The sequence below is a fragment of the Rattus rattus genome, chromosome 3, assembly GCF_011064425.1.
Source record: "Rattus rattus isolate New Zealand chromosome 3, Rrattus_CSIRO_v1, whole genome shotgun sequence".
NCBI lineage: Eukaryota > Metazoa > Chordata > Mammalia > Rodentia > Muridae > Rattus > Rattus rattus.
The window spans coordinates 1,112,728-1,130,939 of NC_046156.1; positions in this window are offsets into that span (position 1 = coordinate 1,112,728).

The following is an 18,212-nucleotide window of genomic DNA, read 5'->3' on the forward strand; positions in this document are numbered from 1 at the left end:
AATTTTGGAAAAGATTCCATGTGGTGCTGAGTAGAAGGCATATTCTTTTGATTTAGGATGCAATGTTCTATAAATATCTGTTAAATCCATTTGGTTCATAGCTTCTGTTAGTTTCTCTACATCTCTGTTTAATTTGTATTTCCATGATCTGTCCATTGATCAAAGGAGGATCTTGAAATCTCCTACTATTATCATGTGAGATGAAATGTGTACCTTGAACTTTAGTAAGGTTTCCTTTATTTATGTAGGTACCTTTTCATTTTTAGCATAGACATTTAGGATTGAGAGTTCATCTTGGATTTTTCCTTTAATGAACATGAAGTGTCCTTCCTTATCTTTGTTAATGACTTTTGGTTGAAAGTCAATTTTATTTGATATTAGAATGGCAACTCCAACTTGTTTCTTCAAGTCATTTCCTTAGAAATTTGTTTTCCCGCCATTTACTCTGAAGTAGTGTCTGTCTTTGTCTCTGAGGAGTGTTTCTGCATGCAGCAAATTCTAGGTCCTCTTTAAGTATCCAGTCTGTTAGTCTACGTCTTTTTATAGGGTATTGAGTTGGTTGATATTGAGAGATATTAAGGAATAGTGATTGTCGCTTACTATTATTTTTTTTAGAGCTTGAATTATGTTTGTTTGTCTCTCTTTTGGTTTCATTGCAAGGAAATTATATTCTTGCTTTCTGTATGGGGTAGGTTCTCTCCTTGTGTTGGAGTTTTCCATCTATTTTCCTTTGTAGAAAGGATTTGTAGAAAGACATTGTGCAATTTGGTTTTGTCATGGAATATCTTGGTTTCTCCATCTATGCTAATTCAGAGTTTTGCTGGATACAGTAACTTGGGCTGGCATTTGTGTTATCTTAGGGTCTGTATGACATCATTCCAGGATCTTGTGGCTTTCCTAGTCTCTGGTGAGAAGTCTGGTGTAATTCTTATAGGTCTTCATTTATACGTCACTTGACCCTTTCCTCTTACTGCTTTTAATATTCTTTATTTGTTTTGTGCACTTGGTGTTTTAATTGTTATGTGATGGAAGGAATTTCTCTTCTGGTACAATCTATTTGGAGTTCTGTAGGCTTCTTGTATGTTTATGGGTGTCTATGTCAATTTGGTTAGGGAAGTTTTCTTCCATAATTTTACTGAATATATTTACCGGCCCTTTAAGTTGCGAGTCTTCATTTTCTTCTATACATATTATCCTTTAGTTTGACCTTCTCATTCTGTCCTGGATTTCCTGTATGTTATGTGCTAGGAGCTTTATGTCTTATATATCATCAGTTGTGTTGACAGTTGTGTTGATGTTTTCTATTGTGTCTTCTTCCCTGAGATTCTGTCTTCTATCTCTTGTATTCTGTTATTGATGCTTGTATCTACAGCCCCTTGTCTCTTCCTTCAGTGTGTTATATCCCGGTTGTCTCCTCTGTGCTTTCTTTATTGTTTCTATTTTCACTTTCAATTCATTTACCTGTTTGCCTGTGTTTTCCTGTAATTCTTTCAGGGATTGTTTTGTTTCCTCTCTAAGGGCATCTACTTGTTTACTTGTGTTTTCCTGCACTTCTTTAAGGGAGTTCTTTATGTCTTTCTTTATGTCCTCCATCATTATCAAAAAAATGTGGTTTTAAATCTAAACCTTGCTTTTCTGGTGTGTTTGGATATCCAGTATTTTCTTTGGTGGTAGAACTGGGCTCTCATTATGCCAAGTAGTCTTGGTTTCTGTTGCTTAGGTTCCTTGCTTGCCTCTAGCCATTGGGTTGTCTTTTTTGTTTGCTTCGCTTGCTGTTTCTGAGAGTGACTTGAACCTGCTGCAGGCCTCTGTATCAGCACGTCTGTAGAACTATTTTCCTGTTTTCTTTCAGCCTTTTCTGAGAAAACCTGGTCTGATTTCAGATGTGTCAGCATTTCTGGGTCTGTTTTCCAGCTCTAGGCGTTGGCAGTAATCAAAGTGTCCTGCCCATGATTTCTTCTAGGCTGTTACACCCAGCAGGCACGGTTGGCATTATGAGATTCCCTCTTGGGTCTGAACTGTGGGCAGACTGTAGTCTCCTCTGACTTTTTAGGAATATCCACATTTCTCAGGGTCCAGCTATCTCTTCCACAGGATATTGGTTCATGGAGCTCTTTCACAGACCAGAAATGCGGGTAAAGACGGCTGTCTGTTCCTATATGCTTCTGTCCAGAGGTACTGTGCAGTTTCCCCTTAGACCAGGGATGTTTGCAAAGGTGTTCAGAGGTCTGTCCTATGGTCTCAGGATGTCTGCACTCCTGGGTGCTCAGCTGTCTTCCCCACAAGATTTGTGTCGGAAGTTTTCATAGATTCAAATTTTAAGTTGTGCTGCTAAAATATTCCATCTGTAAATGCCCAATGTATCAAAAATAAGGTATAATCTCTATTCTGAAATACCACAATAACCTCTGCAGAGTTTCTAATCGGAAACTAATAGAAAACTAATGATTTACTTGGCAACATGTGGTGTTCTCCTTTCATCCTGTACATGAATGAACCATTCGTTTCTGCCTATCAAAGCAGAAAACATTTCTGGATTTGCAGACCTGGCATAATTCTGTGCTGTAGCTCTTGTTTTTTTGTGATGAATCTAGCACTCACCAGAAAATAACCATGAATTTGGATCCAGACATAAAAATCTGACATTGGAACACTCCAGAAATTATGAGGGATATTTTCTTTCCCTGTCTTTTGAGGAATTTCATGATCATGGTTTAATCTTCTGTGCATATATTCTCACAGGTCTCAATGCTGCTTAATAAAAGACACAAGGAGTCCTCACAAAAGGCTCAGAAATATGATGAGGCCAGAGAGGGAACTCAGCTGGATTTTATCTACATTTTTTCTGAAGAACAGGTGATCTTAGCATTCTTCATGAATGTTGAAGAATAAGAAACTTACTTGCATGGACCACAAACTTCTGAGTGCACTACACTGAATGGGAGGATGTCTAACCTGCCTCAACTCATTATAAAGTTTAAGGCCCAGTACTCTCAGAAAAACAAAATGAGCCATAAGTTGGTTTTCTTCCAACATTGTATGAACATTAACCACAAATTTATAAGTATTAGAAATGAGAATGACTATAGAGTTTTCTGATAATGTTTTCATATGAACTTCAGAAATTGTTATATTTGACAAGGGTAGAAGGCCTAATACCAGACCAGAGCTCCTACAAGGGATCAAAAATTTCTGGGGTTTGTACAAGGTAATTGTAGTCTAGAATGCCATCAACTTCTTCACAATTCTATAGCACCTGAAATGTGTCATTTTTCCTAATATTTCTGAACCAGATGTTGGCTCTTAGGAAGCAACGATTGTGCCATGTAGTCCCGGGTGTCCTATTTACAGAATGAACAGAATCATGTTGTCAGTGGCCTCCAGTTTGCTGACCTCTCTCACTTTTTGTGTGCAGTGAACATGGAGAACTTCTTCAGGCTTCTGGTATCAACTTCTTTTGAACTCCCAGCATGCAGTTAAGGTTTTTAAACCATGTCAAAATTCCTTGGGTTAAATGACAATTGCCTTCGCATTGAATGACAGACATATTCTCAGTGTCTGTTTTGCTTTTGGCTCCACTGGACTTGCCTTTTGTGGTATTTCTCTGGAGCAAACAAATTACTATTCAAATTTGAATCCTGACAGTGGCTTTCATACTCCACAAATCTGAACATTGATGTTTCCTTGATTCATTAAAATAGATAATACTAACCATCTTTCATAATATGTTTATGACTTAAATGAATATGCACTAATAACCATTTTATTTTGACAACATTCCATGAAAAGCAAATTAAGGAAGGATTGTTTTGTCTCACAGTTCCAGGGAACAATCTCTGACTTCAGAGTGGTAGGAGGAACTTTGGAGTATTTGATAACATTATTTAAAGCCAGGAAAGAAATAAATGAATGCAAATGATAAACTGGGGTTTTCTTTTTATCAAATACAGACCCACATATGTGCCTACATTTAGGGTAAGTTTCCCACATTAACTTACCGTGTCTAGATTATCCCCCTCAGGCTCCTATGTTCATTGATTCTACATCCTGTTAAGCCAATAAACAAATTACTACCCATACATAGCCAATGTAAAGTTTTTAGAATAATATTTATATAATAATACTAGCAATATGCCACCCATGTATAATTCTCTCCACATTTTATTTTTATTGACTGAATTTCAGTTAAACACAGTTCAGGAGTCATGTCATATTTATAAATAAATATCTATCCATCTTTAACCAGGCTAAATTTAAAGCAATATATGATGTTTTGTCAGTTCATAAATAATTAGCTTTATAGTAAATGCTAAATGAATAAAGCTTGCTGGATTAAATGTATTTGAAATTTGTAACCCTCAGTTTTAAAATACTCATTATTTTGAACTGTGTGTGTGTTTATGAATATGTGCATATGAGTACATGTACCCTACAGGCCAGAATTATCTCGTCTGCCCTGAAGCTGGAGTATCAGTTGGTGTAAGCTCACTATTGTGGATGCTGAACCTTATCTCATAAGAGCAGTATGTGCTCTTGAATATTTGATCTCTTGCAGAGCATGAGTTTGGTAGCTCTTAAATACTGCGTGTACTTAAAGATTTATTAACTTTATAATTAATTCTTGAAGATGAAATTCACAGCAGTTATAGGAATGTTTAACTAGTTTATGTTATCACAAATTAAATTTGGTGAGTGGTGTCTGTCTAGAAAATTATCCATTTCATAAAGATTTTTCAATTTTGTAGAATAAAATCTTTTGAAATAAGACCAAATGAATTTACTCAGTTTCTGTTGCTTTGTATTCTTTTTAATTTCGGATATTGCTTATTTGGATTCTGTCTCTGTCTTTCAGTCAGTTTGGTTTGGCTAGCGGTAAATCTATCTTGTTGATTTTCTCAAAGAACCAGTTCATGGTTTTGTTAATTCTTTGTATTGATTTCTTTGTTTCTAACTGATTGATTTCAGCCATGATTTTGATTGTTTTCTGCCTTATAATCCTCCTAGGTTTTCTTGCTTCTTTCCATTCTAGAGCTTTCAGGTATACTTTTAAACTGCTGATGTGAAAATTTTCTAATTTCTTTATGAAGGCACTTAGTCCTTTGAATGTCCTTGTAGCGCTGCTTTTATTGTTTCTCATATGTTTGAGTATGATATGACTTATTTCTTCCCTGACTCTAAGCTCATTAATTAGAAAGCTGTTCACGTCTATGAATATGTAGGCTTCCAGTTTTTCTGTAGTTGTTGAAGTACAAATAAGTCCCTGGAAGTCTGATAGAATACAATGTGTTATTTTGGTTTTCTTATATCCTTTGAGGCTTGCCTTTTGGTCAATATATGTTCAGTTTTTGGGAAAGAACCATCAGATGCTGAAAGACAAAATCTTTTGTGTTTGGGGGAAATATTCTGTAGATATCTGTTAGATCCCTTTGATTCACAATGCCTTTTAGTTTCATTATTTCTCTGTTTACTTTTTTCTTTATGTCCTGTCCATTGGTGAGAAGTGTGTTTTGAAGTCTACCACCATTTACAAGTAAGTTTCAATGTCTGATTTAAGCTTTAACAATCTTTTATTTTACAAAGGTGTAGGTGCACTTGTCTTAGTGCATAGATGTTGACGTTTGAAATATCATATTGGTAGATATTTCTGTTCATGAGTAAGAAGTATACTTCCATGTCTCTTCATGAATTTTTGTTTGAATGACTGTTTTATTAGATATAAGAATGGCTACCCCACCTTGTTTCTAGTGTCATGTTTTTGCTTCAAAAAATATTTTTCCATCCCTTTACTCAGCTGTAATGTTTATCTGTATTACTGAGGTGTGTTTCTTGTATTCAGCAGAATCATGGATCCTGTTTTTGCATCTGTTCTGTCAACACATGTAGTTTTAATTAGAGAATTGAGTCCACTTATTGACCAATGTTTGTTTTTTTTAATTTTATTTTAATGTTTTCTCTCTCTCTCTCTCTGTCTCTCTCTCTCTCTGTCTCTCTGTCTCATTCTCTCTCTCTGTGTATGTGTGCGCATGCACAGATACACACACACACAAACACACACACACACACATACACACACCCAAAATTTAACCCTAACCCTAATGCTAACCCTAACCCTAAACCTCACACATGAACACGAATACACACACACACACACACACACACACACACACACACACACACACACTCCTACACATGCTTTCCTTGTTTTCTGGAATGGAATCATTTGTTTCTTGTGTTTTGCTTGCATCTTTTAATCCTGTTCTTTTTCCTGTGTATTCCATCTCCAGAAATTCCTGTGTGTATTTTCTTTATTGCTTCTATTTTCACTGTTAAAACTTGTACAGCTTTATTGATTCCCTTCAGTTGTCTTATTTTATTTTCCTATATGTCTTTAAGGTATAGCTATTTTCCTCTTTAAATTGAATGTATTTTTCTATATTTCTTTAAGGGACTTATTCATTTCCTCATTACAGGGCTCTATAATCTTTATATGCCTCAATTTAAGATCAATTTTCTAGTGTTTAGGCTGTGCTAGGATATTCAGGGAACTCTGTAGTTGTGTAGCTGTAGATGTGGCATTAGAGAAGTTATCTTGCCTTTGCTTTTGTTGATTATGTTCTTTTGGGGATCTTTTGCATCAGGATGGTTTTTTGCCCAGGACATTCTGCTTGTAGTAGGTATTGTGAATGGAGTAAACCCTGATGGCTTCATGTGGCAGGCCTTTTATAAGTACCTTTGGACTGTATGTTTTGGGACATGCATTTTTGTAGGATTCAGGAACTTCTTGTCCATTCAAGGCGCACAGGGAAGCTGGGATGGCTCCTGGGGGTGGGGGTTCATCGAGCAGGGAAGATGAGTGAGGAAAGGAAAGCTTACTTTTATGGTTCAGGAGTCTGATGGAGGCAGAGCAGAGGTGGCAGGAGAATAGAGGTGCCCCTGTGATACCAGGCTGCCTAGCACAGCTTGGATTGTCCCAAAGGACTAAACAAGCAGGAAAGTTTGGGTAAAGGAAAGCTCACTGTTTGATTCAGGAGTCTCAGGTCTGATGAAAGTGGGAGAGACAAAGCAGGAGAATAGAGGTCCCCTTGGGATAAGAGGCTGCTTATTGCAACTTGGCTTTGCCTAGGGGGCTCAGTGCACAGGAAAGATGTGTAGGAAAAGGGTAGCTTACCTGTTTTGCTAAAGACAAAGAAGAAGTAGCAGGAGAGTGGAGGATCCCTTAAAATACCAAGTTCCTCAGGGATTGGCCCAGAGTACAATCAAATTTTCTGTCTAGACCTATATAATATAGACATAATATATGTGATAATTTGTAGTAATTAAGACAAATCAACTTACAAAGTATTTTATTTTAAAATATAGATAATTTGGAATGTTCTGAATGTTGTGGGATGGCAAAAGTAAAAGGCTTTTTCAGAAATAATTGATATTTCAATTATTTAAACATGAACTTCTTAATTACTTTTATGAAATAAGCCTCATTAACTACGAAGTATTTATGATTATAAGAATGTACCTTTCTTTCCAGAACACCTATACTTATAATTTAATATTCTAAGTTATTGGAATACATGTCTTTCAATCAGAGAAAAAAATGGAACTAAGATATCTGTGATTATTTATCTCAGATAACTCACAGAGAAATATTAGTCTATTTCTACAATCATGAATCATTGGAGAGGAACTGCTGAAATGTAATGTTGCTAAACATGCTGTCCTTATTTTAAAAGCTACAAATAATTATTTTCCTGTAGATTCTAAGACAACGTAAGTTTTTAATACATGAGTTAAGAAAACTCCTGTCGTAAGACATAATATAAAATACCTTTAACTAATCTCAAACTTCTCTAGTATATTAGAATGTGCCAAGTAGCAGAACTGTAAAAAATGTCTTTTGGTTAGGGCCAGGCTCTGCAAATAGGTAAAATGAGACAGGCAACCAATAGGTAAAATCAGTGATTGCAGAGGCAAAGCTAGATTTTATGAGGGCAAAATTGCTTAGTTTTGGTAATATTTCTGCTTTCAAAATCTTCACTACTCAGTGGTCAAAGGCCATTGGAATCCGGGGATTAACTCATGCTGTTAGCAAAAGAGTATTAGAGAAAATTTTGATAAGTAAAATCTTTTTTCCTCTGGCCTAAGAAATTCTGGCTGACCAAACAAGAGGCTTGGAGTTTAACTCTTCATGAACCAGAGAGGTAACAAGAGTGCCAATCTGTGACCCAGAGCATTACCATGTTTTGCTGTATTGTTGTTGTTGTTATTATTGTTATTCTTTCTATTGGATATTTTATTCATTTTTATTTCAAATATTATCCCCTTTCCTGTCTTCCCATTTGTCAATCCCAATCCAGTACCCACTTTCCCTGCTTCTTTGAAAGTGTGCACCTAGCCATCCACACACTTCTGCCTCCCTGCCCTGACATTTTGCTACACTGGTGGATCTAACCTTCACATGACCAAGGGCCTTTCCTCCCATTAATGTCTATCAAGGCCATCCTCTGATACTTAGGTGACTGGATCCATGGGTCACTCAATGCATACTCTTTGGATGATAGTTTAGTCCCTGGGAGCTCTGGGATGTCTGGTTGGTTGACATTTTTGTTCTTCCTATGCGATGGTAAACTTCTTCTGCTCTCTCAGTCCTTTCTTTAATTCCTCCATTGAGGACTTTGTACTCAGCAGACTTTTTTTTTTCTGTTTTAAGGGGTAGTTAGATATAGAGTCTTTGCCAAAGACCATATTGTCTGTTTTGTCTTAGACTGAGGCTCACGGTACCTTCTACAGCAGAGATATGCTCTGGCTAGAGGTCTCAGTTGTCCCTTCCCCTTGTTCAATTCTATACAATGGTGATGACCTAAAGCACTGCCAGGAAAGGACAAGTTAATGTCTCCCGAGTTAGGGTTAGGGATTTTGTATAGAAAAACAATTCAGTACTCTATTTCCTATTATTTTACCTACAATGAATATTTCCATTACTGGTTTATGACCTTTAGTTACCAGATAATGATTTCAATATAAGAGGTGTTTACCTTGAATGTAAATTTTTTCCACGCTTGGTTTATTTTTCCAGTGATATTAGTGTGTGCCACATAAACATTTACAGAGTTTTATTTGGAGTTATTAACATTTAGAGGGCTCAATATTTCTTTTATAAATCATTACTAGTACTTGGGAAATTACCAATTTGTCTATACAATATTTTAACATGAGAGTACATCTTCCTGCTGATCTACAGAAATTCTGCTAAATTGGGCAGAGTGGGCTAATGCCCAGGAGTCATTACAGTATGTCATAATGATATGAAAAGACATATCAGTATCAAGAAGCCTTGTGGGATTAGATTGCTTGGAAAATAGCCTTTCAGATCTTACAATTTACAGAGCATGCAAAATGGTGTGCTATCACAAAAAATAGTCACTTGATAGGCCTAGCCTTTGCTAGATGGCTTCTGACAATCTTTTTGGATACTTTACACACAAAGATGAAGATCAAACCTATTATTTTTTCAAATAATATATTCTAATGAAAAATAAAATTACTTTAAAGAAAAATATATTTCATGCCAAATCCCAATTTCAGTTTATATTGTTATATATGGTTTTTATCCTTCTAGAAAACTATTTCCATTTTTGAAACATACTTAATGTATTTACCCTTTGAACCATGGTAGTTCTGTAGTTTTAATGCCTGTGCTTATTTCACAGGTAAATCACAGTATCTCAGTGCTGTGTACATAGGAGTTTATCAAGCTGTTTTTCATAATAATTATTGTACAGAACAACAGAAAGAATTTGATAAAATTATCAAGATCTTAGTACCTCAATTTTTCCAGTTAGCACTGTCATTGAATCTCACCCTACTAGTATGATTTCACCACCGTACTAGTATGAGTTACATACACCAAGCAGATAAAGTTACCCATAATCTCCTGACCCAAGCTCAGTTAATAATACCATCCAGGCCTTTGCAACTCTGTATTATTCACATGTTTTCTCATAGGTGATTGCTTCTCCTTTTCACACCATGAAGGCACAGGCAGATATTCTACTCTAACTTCCATATTTACTTGTACCTTTCCTAAAGACCATTGATTGGCACAATCTAAATCCCAAACCTTCTTGATTTCTGCAAGCATAATTGTACCTGTATAAAAATGAGGCAAAAACCATAGTTTTATAATTTCCTAATTTTCTAGACTGAATTCCACACCATTTTACTCAGGGATTCATCTCTAATAGACAAAATACAATGAACTCTGAAAACTGATATTACTATAGAGCGATATTTGGCAAACAAAATATGCCTATGTCACTGCACATATTTTCTCATATACAACATGGCAATGTGCTCACCCTGGAAAGAATGCTATCCAAATCATACCCAACACAGTAGTTCCTTACTCTATCCATCTCTGCCTGAGCATCTTCCTCCTTTAGTCTGTACTTCCGTCTTAACCATCAGCAGATCCACAAACATAATTCCCCCCAGACACCATAGCCTACCAGTCTTTTAGGAGGTCTGTCATAACCTGGAATATTGGTTAAATCCCTGCCTCAGTACCCAACCCAGCAGGGAACCCCACAGAGGCCAGCAGACACGTGATCTATCCCATCCTTTTGAACCCTACAACCTTCTTGCCTGAACCTTTACCTGAAACCATGGCAAATTGATCTGCTTGTCCAATCACCAACTTAGACCTGGCATATCTCGCTAGAGGTGTCCTGTAACCAAGGACACATAAACAAAGAGAAAGACAAGGCCTTCTCTAACCAAGGACACAGGAGTCCTGCCCTAACAAGAGACAGCACTGCCTGACTCACAGGAGGCCAGCTTTAGCCCAGGTCACACAGTTCTACTTGCCTTCAAGACCTGCTCCACTCTAAGACACCTAGGTAAGTTAGCATCATAGATAACCAGATGACAAAAGGCAAGCACAAGAGTATCAGCAACAGAAGCCAGTATAATTGGGCACCATTAGAACCAAGTTCTTCTACCATATCAAGCCCAAGTCACCCTAACATACCTGAAGAGGTAGATTAAATCCCAAAGTACCCATTTCATGAAATGAGAGACCTTTTAAAAGGATATAAAAACACCCTTAAATAAATACAAGAAAAGTTGTGTAAGAAATGAACAAAAAGTCCAAGATCTAAAACTAGAAATAGAAAATAAAGAAATCACTAGGGGGTGGCAACCTTGGAAATGGAAAAGCTAGAAAAGGAAGATATCAGGTGCTACAGATGCAAGCATCAGCAACAAATTCCAAGAGACTGAGGAGAGACTCTCAGGCATAAAAGATAATATACAAGATATCAAGATACAAAGCTTAAAAATGTCCTAATGGAAAACACCTAAGAAATTTGGGAGACAATTATAACATTAAATTTAAGAATTTTAGGAATAAAAGAGGATGGATATTTACCATTCAAAGGTCCAGAAAATATCTTCAACAAAATCATAGAAAAAAACTTTTAAAGAAAGAAAAGTCCAGCTGTTCCTGTGCGCATGTACCCTGAGTCCACCAGGCAGGTCACTTGAAGCAGAAAAGTTGGTCTTAACTCTCAACCCAGGACTCAAGTCTCTCTTGTGGGGCTGTGTTTCAGCTCTCCGTGAGGGCTGCAACCAGAAGGAGCTGCCCTGACTTTTCTTGGGCCCCTGTGCACAGGGGTCCCAGATGGCATTACGTGTTTTCCTCTAGAGTCAGAAATGTGGGCAGAGTGTAGTCTCTTCTGGCTTCCCAGGCTTGTCTGCCTCTCTGAAGGTTTAATTCTCCCTCACAAGGGATTTGGGTGCAGGGAGTTGTTGACTGGGTCCCTGCAGATCAGGGCAGTATCTGGACCACAGGGGACCTGCCGCTTGAGTGCCACTATCTTCCTGTTAACAGAGACCCTATACAGTTTCCTCTTGGGCCAGGGAAGACCAGTAGACAGGAAAGACTACACGCCTGAAAGCATAATATGATGTTCCCTTAACAGGCTGAAAGAAAACAGGAAAACATGTCTACAGCACTCCTGACACACAGGCCTATAGAATGGGCTACCCACTGTCAGAAGTAGCAGAAAAAGGTAACACCAGAGAGAACCTGATATCAGGAGACAAGTGCAGTAACCCAAGAAACAGAAACCAAGACTACATGGCATCATCAGAGCCCAATTCGCCCACCAAAGCAAACACTGAATACCCAAACACACCAGAAAAGTAAGATCTTGATTTTAAATCACATTTGATCATGATGATGGAGGACTTCCAGAAAGACATAAAGAATTCCCTTAGAGACATGCAGGAAAACATAAATAAACAAGTAGAAGCCTATAGAGCGGAAATACAAAAATCCCTGAAAGAATTATAGGAAAACACAATCAAACAGGTGAAGGAATTAAAAATGGAAATAGAAGCAATAAAGAAAGCACAAAGGGAGACAACCCCAGATATAGAAAACCAAAGGAAGAGACAAGGGGTTGTAGATACAAGCATCAACAACAGAATACAAGAGATAGAAGAGAGAACGTCAGGAGCAGAAGATTCCATAGAAATCATCAACACAACTGTCAAAGATACTTCCTCCAAGGGGGAAGTTGCCCTGCCTATGTGACAAATTTAGAGTGGGTAACATACTAGATATTGAGAGTCTCTCCTTTGAACACTTGTGTCCATTACACTAAGGCTCAGGTATACAAAAAAAGCAGCAGAGATTGCTGAGGATTTGGACCCATATATTGCTTTAGAATATGTTCCTGAATTGTAAAAGGAGAAAGAGATAGGCAAAATTCTGAAAAGAGTGAGGTATAGAATTAATCCACAGCCTCAGATCCAAAGCCTAGATCTAATGGAATATAAGCTTCACAAATGTAAAGGAGAACCAGGCCACATGGGTGAGGACCAATTCCAACTCACAGCCTTACTTCTTAACCAGGCTTCAGTATTACCACTCACAATATGAAAGGTTCAGCAATGGATTCCCTGAACGATGCATTTTTTGCAATACTAATTGCATGCATTCCCATTAAAATAGTTGTCTAAATGGCACGAGGCAGAGAATCACTTAAGTATCTTCTCTTTTCCAAACTATAATTATGTACATCTGACAATGTGTATGCCCACCCAGTATTTAAGCAATATCAAACTCAAGCAGCTAGAGAAATGGACTCATGGTTAAGAGGAAAATGTACTCTTACATTGGAGTTCAAGACACCAACTATGCTTCCTAGCATCCATAACTCCAGATGTAGGGAAGATCAGATGCCTCTGGCCTGTATAGAGCACCTGCACTCGCATGCATACATTCATAAACATATACACAAAGTTTAAAAAGCAAAAATATTCTGCAAAAGGAATTAGCAAGCTAAAGTCCATTTAAATCAGAGAATTTGTTCACTGAACATTTGCTATATATTAATTAATTTATAAACTGATATATTATGTTTCTATATAAGTAGACTTGTGGCTCTGGATGGATTGGCATTTATAATTTATAAATGTGACCCATGTACTTATAATTTTGATGATAAAATCTGGAGTTAATTAAAACATAACTTCATATCAGCTGTCATTTATTATATAAACATTATTCTAAATAGTTCCATATGATATATATGATGACTACTTTTTCTTCTTCTCTTTGTTTCTCTCTCTTAAGTTAATTTATTAGAGTCATTGAAGATATATGCTGTAATCTAGATTTGGTAAACTGATATGGACAGACTCACCCTAAATAGTACAACCTATCCTTGTGCTAGGATAAAGGTCTTGTTAAAAGAAAATCTATCTGATCACTAGCATTGTTTTCATCTCTGCTTTCTGATTGGAAACAAATTGATCAAATGCCTCATGATCCTGACACCATGGACTCTTTGACATAATTTGTGGTTCACTGGAACTGTGAACAAAAGCAAATCCTTTCTTAAATTCCTATTCAAGTATTTTGTCAGAACAATGAGAATGGTAATTAAAGTAGCATCTAATTGAAATAAACAACAAGTTCTAAAAGAGGGTTAGCTTCATTTTCTGTTTAGGAATCAGACAAATCCCACAGTACATGTAGTGGTTTGAAGAAGAATGCCACCAATAACCTCATATAACTTAATGCTTACTCATCAGGGAGTAACATTACTTGAGATGGGTTAGGAGGTGTGAGTTTGTGGAAGAAAGTATGTCTCTATGAGCACAAGCCGTGTTGAGTGGTATTCCCTCTTCGTTTTACCTGGGATACTGATGTAGAACTCACAGCTATTTTTCCAGTAGTCTGCCTACCTATATGTTCCCTATCATGATGATAATGGACTAAAACTCCAAAGCTCCAAGCAAGCCTCATACAATGCTCTCTTTTATAGGAGTTGCCAACTTCATGGTCTTTCTTTGCAGCAATAAAAGTCTAAATAAGACAATACTAATTTGAAGAGGCTAACAGGGATCTGCAGGATGCCCATTTAACTAGGGATTTGATGATTCTAAAGAGCACCAGAAAACAGCAAAGCTACAGCATCCTCTAGCCAAAAACAAAAGAAAATAAAAATAAAAAGGCTCTGGGAGCAAGTCTATCACTCAACTCAATGCTAGTTGTTGCTCAACAAAAGTACTTCTGTTAAGAGTACAGAAAATTTACCCCCAAGCTGAGAGACTTAGAGCTGAGAGAAGAAAGCTGGAGAGCATCTTTGTGTTCCCAGAACACCAACAGGGAGTAAGATTACCAGCCCTGGAGAGAACTGACAATATTATTCTGCTCAATCTGCAAAAGGGACAAATGGATACACGAAAGCCTGTCTACTTCCTAAGGGCCACCTGGTTAAGAAAACTCAGGATCTCCTACACATCTAAGGTACTGTATATATGTGAATAGTGTAATCCCCATAACTAGCCAGCCTTGTGTACAGTCACTTTATAAAACTGTTAGGAACTAATAGTCTCTTGTCAGAGCTCTGGGCTGGTAAGCTTTTCATACTTGACATATGTAACTATTTATGAAATCCAAATGAAAGAATTATGGGTAAACTCTAAAGACATTCTCGTTGCTAGTACTGTTGTGTGGTTCTATTTCATGTAGCTCCTGAAAAATAAGTGCTGAGACTCACTTTTTATGGCTGAGAATACTGAGGCTCATATGGCTTGAGTGTAGTGGAGGTAGGTTGGGCTTCATCCACTTCATTGTAGTGTAGTCATGAGTATGTGGGCATCTAACTCAGTTCCTTTTTCTTCAAAAATTCCTGAAGAATCATGAGTCCATCTCTTGTCTAACAAAAATATAGACAACATCTAGCTGTTTCTACTCACCTTTCATGTCTTGTTTCTAAATCTTTGTGAGAACAACAACTCTGATCTTTTATTATGACTCAAAGTGACCCATAGGAACATACAAAAGCTTAGGTCATATTTCTAAAATTTCACAAAGAGTAGGGACAGAGACTATGTCTTCTATCTATTAAATATGTCAGTATGGATAGCCTCTATGTGGAACCCAAAATCTAGCTTAGTTTTTGATGATGTAGATTGTAACATGGAACAAAGGGGTAAACTACAGATTGATCAGATGCCCAAGATCAAAAATTCTTGTCAGCTTTCATAAGCAGAAATGACCTGGTTACTCATTCCCATTATGGAAAATGAATGCCCTGTGCTACCAAGCAAACCATTTTCTACAGTTCAAAAACTATGCAGAAGTTATTGAAATATTACATGGGATATACACCTCCCCCTTCATAGCATCAAACAAGGGCATTTCCAAAGGAAAATTTTAGAACCACAGCTTAAAATTTGAAAACCCACATTTATGGTCAAATAACATTCTAGAGCTCATTCATTCATCAATACTGTACATCTCATGACAAATAATGTGAGCAGGCACTTAGTAAAATAAGGTTGTGAGAAAAATTTCAATTTCTTCATCAAGAAAAGAGAGGCGAGTGCCAACTTGCGCAAGACTGAAGCTCTGCCAACTGACCTCCTTTAATCAGTGCCAACAAATAAATCCATGTAAATAAATCAAGCTGTCTCCTGAAAACTACTGGAATCTATATAAGTCCTGGTCTGTAAGATGTTGCTTCCTTGAACATGTACATTCAGGAAACAAGCCATGAGTCCATCTGTCAGACCATACACCTGTGATCTGAAAGATTAAAACACGAATGACCTTGCAGACTGCTGAACTGATAGCTTTTGCCACTCTCCAGAACCTGATATACTGAGTTATGAAGACATATTTTCATTTTGTGCTAATAAAACCAGAAAGTGTCCAGCTTCTGTAATGATAGAAACAAAACTTTTAACCTTTACCTAAACATCTTTTTTTCCTAATCTTGTGAACAAAGAACAGAACATCAAATAGGAGTTAGCGATGACCTCATGTCTTTGAGTTATTAGAATAGCAATTCTTTTGGGGGAGAAGAGCCATTACTGTGTAAAGATTCAAAACTTGTTGTATACAATTCTCTAGATAATCATAGTTGCTGTGTCCTATAGTCTCAGCTCTCTATCCTCATTGTTTGTGTGACTAGAGCTTCAATGGTACAGTGCTTCTGCACTGTTACATAGTATCCCAGTCTTCTGTGTAACATGAGAGCATTGTTATCAATGTTGGACCTTGTTAGAGGGATATACAGGGTCATTATCAGTGTTGATTTTCTTAGGAATGGGTCATAGAGGAAAAGCAATCTATGTTAGATGTGACATCAATACCAGGTTCTCAAGATTGAACTGTTACCTGAATCATAGTTGAGAAAATATGAACAAAGTCCTGAATATATTTCTGCTTGTCAAATTCCAGTTTATAATAATATCCATCTATCAGAGATCACTTCATTCTATCCAATAGAGACAAACCCCCAAAGGAGATGTTCTACAAACCAATTTAGAAATTTTGGACATTGGAAAAGTATGATTTTTGCGTGACTCTTAGGTATGTGTAATTTTGCTAGCAGAAATTCAGCAGGGCTGAGATTTAGAGTTTGGCTGTCAGTGACCTTTAGAACAAATGAAAGACAGAAGGTAAATTAGAATATATGCCTGTGCATTCCTTGTGCCAAGAGCAAAGGAAATCACATATGAGCAGATGGGCGTACAATAAATAATTGCAAAGACCTGGAATAAATTATTTACTGAGCTTGTAGGGAAAAGATTATGCATAACTTTATCAGTTTGAAATATGCAGTTTTTTTCACAGGATTGTGATAATTCTAAATGGAGAGTCAATGACAATGCTAACTGGAAAGTTTTGGCTCTAGGTCCTTTATGACTTTATCAAATTCATTCTGTTGGGTTGATTAGTAACTAGTAGGGAAAACAGCTTTATAAACTCTCATGTATACAGCCTTGAGAACCTGCATTCAATCTGTGAAATAAGTATAAACATTAATAATAGGTGGGTGACAAGTGTAGAACAGAGAATACATTGAGTATGTTTCAAAAAAGGAATAAATTTTTCAGAAGGATAACAAATTCACCAAGAAAAATGGCATGCAAAATTTATCATATATGTTTTCTTTAAAGCAATTTTATTTTTTGTTATTATAGTATTCAATACTTGTACAAAATTAACAGGTTTCATTATGGTATCTCCCACAATTTATGTAAAGTGTTTCCAAAGATATTTTTACAGGTCAGCTTCTTTACATTTGACAATATTCTAGGAAGCCTGCTAAGTGATAACAGAATTCCATTATGTGTCTTTTGAAGAGCAGTTTTCTTACTTTGCATATAAGAACCTATGTAATCTTACAATGCAGAAAAATCACTAATGATATCTTTATATTATTCAAAATTCTTGTTGAGTAATGTTACATTTCAGCAATAAATCTCCCATAAACTATGATTACAATGGTAGATTGAAGTTTCACTGTGAATTTTCCTGAAAAAATAATTGCAGCTACACTGATTTTTAACTGTATCCTACCTCAGAAACCTTATTCTAACACAGAGAATTAAATTGTATACATGTGTATTCTAGGAAGGAAGGGAGCATTCTTATTTTCACAAGCATTTTGGAGAAAAAGAAAATTACATGTAAGTAAATAGAAAGTTCATATATGAAATATTTGAATGTCATTCTCACCCATATTGACATCCTTCAGCTTTGTTTCAAGATATTTCAAATGACCTTAAGTGTAAAATGAAATCATTTATCTTAATCACATGAAATTTTAAGATCCCTTACATTGATGTTCAAAACATTGTGATGTAGACAATTTGATTATGCTAACTGGCAATCAAATTTCACCATTAGA